This window comes from Portunus trituberculatus, chromosome 10 (genome assembly GCF_017591435.1).
Source record: "Portunus trituberculatus isolate SZX2019 chromosome 10, ASM1759143v1, whole genome shotgun sequence".
In the NCBI taxonomy this organism is placed as follows: Eukaryota; Metazoa; Arthropoda; class Malacostraca; order Decapoda; family Portunidae; genus Portunus; species Portunus trituberculatus.
Window position 1 is genome coordinate 2689083 of NC_059264.1, and position 2500 is coordinate 2691582.

General features: G+C 47.6%; 1 protein-coding gene across 2 annotated transcripts in view; it reads right to left on the bottom strand.

The window, feature by feature from the left end:
• LOC123502097 (uncharacterized protein DDB_G0271670-like) overlaps window positions 1-2500 on the bottom strand; it is a 24543-nt gene that overhangs the window by 14980 nt on the left and 7063 nt on the right. The gene's annotated exons all lie outside the window — the stretch shown is intronic.

Consider the following 2500-nt stretch of genomic DNA (forward strand, 5'->3'; position numbering starts at 1 on the left):
ATTTCCCATAAACCCCCCTAAACCCCTCCACCCCCCCAACATATCCAAGTTCAACACCCCATCACCCCCCACCACTACCCCAGCCACAGCACCACAAGGCCACACCTGCACCCCGCCTCACCACCTCCCCCCACACACCTACTCGCTCCTCACCTGCCCCCCACCCACCCCCTCTCACCTGTCTGGCCGCATACCTGTCTGCCGCAACGCTTCCCCGAATACTCAGTCTAAATATTTCCTGTTCGGTGTACTGGGTGTTTCGGAAACTTCGCGGGGGGGTGAGAGGGGAGAGGGGGAAGGGGAAGTTAGAAAGGGAGGGAAAAACTGTAAGGGGAAGAGGAAAGACAAGAGGGAGGGATGAAACTTGAGAGGGAGGGGAAAAACTGGAGGGAAAAGGGGAAAAACTGAAGGAGACCTATCTTCACATTATTTATCACTACTACTACTATCCTTTCTACTTCATATGCGAAGTTAATACCGCTTACAAAACTCTCTCTCTCTCTCTCTCTCTCTCTCTAACTAACTGAGTGACAGAATCTGCCCCACCCCCTCCTATAAGGCAGTGACGTGCAGAGCTGACGAGTGAAAAGCGTCACTACCACACTGAAGCTTTAGTGATGTAACAGTAGTAGTAGTAGTAGTAGTAGTAGTAGTAGTAGTAGTAGTAGTAGTAGTAGTAGTAGTAGTAGTAGTAGTAGTAGTAGTAGCAGCAGCAGCAGCAGCAGCAGCAGTAGTACTAGTAGATCTGGTGGTGGTTGTTCTTAGTAGAAGTAGAAGTGTGACATATCTGCTGCTGCTGTTAATGATACTGCTGACACACAGACACACACACACACACACACACACACTTATCCGCAAGGTCACACACGTACACACGCACGCACGAGCAAATTACTTACATGAACGCGCACACACACACACACACACACACACACTTATACAGGGATGCATTTAAACGATACAAACACCTCTCTCTCTCTCTCTCTCGACGGGAAGGAAAGGAAGGCGTGGCAGGTTTTGGCGGGAAGTCTAGCCGGCAGGAGGAGGAGGAGGAGGAAGAATCGATGAAGACTGGTAGTGCCGTCTAGCGTGGCACTCTCCCCCATCCCCCCACCACCACGCCCACGCCCCCCTCCCTCTCCCTCTCTCTCTCTCTCTCTCTCTCACAATCCCTTTAACACCCCACCCCCTGCTCTCCCCTACCTGACCTTCAAACCTCTCTCTCTCTCTCTCCTGTACCAGCCAGACACTCCCTCTCCCTCTCTCCTCTGCAGTGGTTCAGGAGTCAATGACCTTGGCTGTGTTACCTGGTTCTCTACTCGCCATGCACGCACGCACGCACGCACATACACCCTCAAACGCAAGAACACACACACGTCAGTGAGACTACTTATACACTCTCTCTCTCTCTCTCTCTCGTCACGAATACTGCTTATCTCTCATTTCTCCTCACTCTCTCTCTCTCTCTCTCTCTCTCTCTCTCTCTCTTCGTCAATGTTACGTCTTGTCTGGCAGTGAAGTGTGCTCTCGCTCTCGCTCTCTCTCACCGCAGACTGACTCACATGTGGAGGCGCCAAAGACTAAATATATCACATGTAGACGCACCTCTCTCTCTCTCTCTCTCTCTCTCTCTCTCTCTCTCTCTCGTAAATCTATTAAAAGCTAGTGATAATAAAAATAGTAAAATATGAAGAAATAAAACAATGGGAGAGAGAGAGAGAGAGAGAGAGAGAGAGAGAGAGAGAGAGAGAGAGAGAGAGAGAGAGAGAGAGACGAAAGGACGGGAAAAACGAAAGAAAAAGCGAAAACAAGGAAGGAAAAAGGTTACATGACGAGAGGGGAAAAAAGGGGAAGCAAAAACAAGACAAGGGAAAAAAGGGGAAAAGGAGTTACATGACAAGCCAAGCTGAACTATGACAAACCAATTCTAAGGTAGAGAAGGAGGAGGAATTAATTAAGGTAAGGAAAGGAAAGGTAAGGAAAGGAGAGGAAAGGTAAGGAAAGGAGGTTATGTAAGGTAAGATTAAGTAATGTTAGGCAGGGCAGGGCAAGGCAAGGCAAGGTAGGGCAAGGCAAGGCAGGGCAAGGCAAGGCAAGGTAAACTAAGGTAAGGTGAAGATAACGAACTGAAGCTGCGCAGGTGAATGAAAAGATTACGTAATGCTGCACAACGTGTGTGTGTGTGTGTGTGTGTGTGTGTGTGTGTGTTGTACAGTACGTTATTGTACTCTCTTCTTTGGTTAGTAGTAGTAGTAGTAGTAGTAGTAGTAGTAGTAGTAGCACATTTCGTAATATTAAGTAACTTAGCTACCTCTCTCTCACTCTCTCTCTCTTTACACTACTATTTCTAAGTAACAGTAACGTCTCTCTTTCTCTTTCTCTCTCTCTCTCTCTCTCTCTCTCTCTGCACACACACTTACATAACACACTAAATAAACGAAGTAAAGACAATGAGAGAAAGTAAAGAAAGTGAGACAGACAGAGAAGGAAACTGATTGAT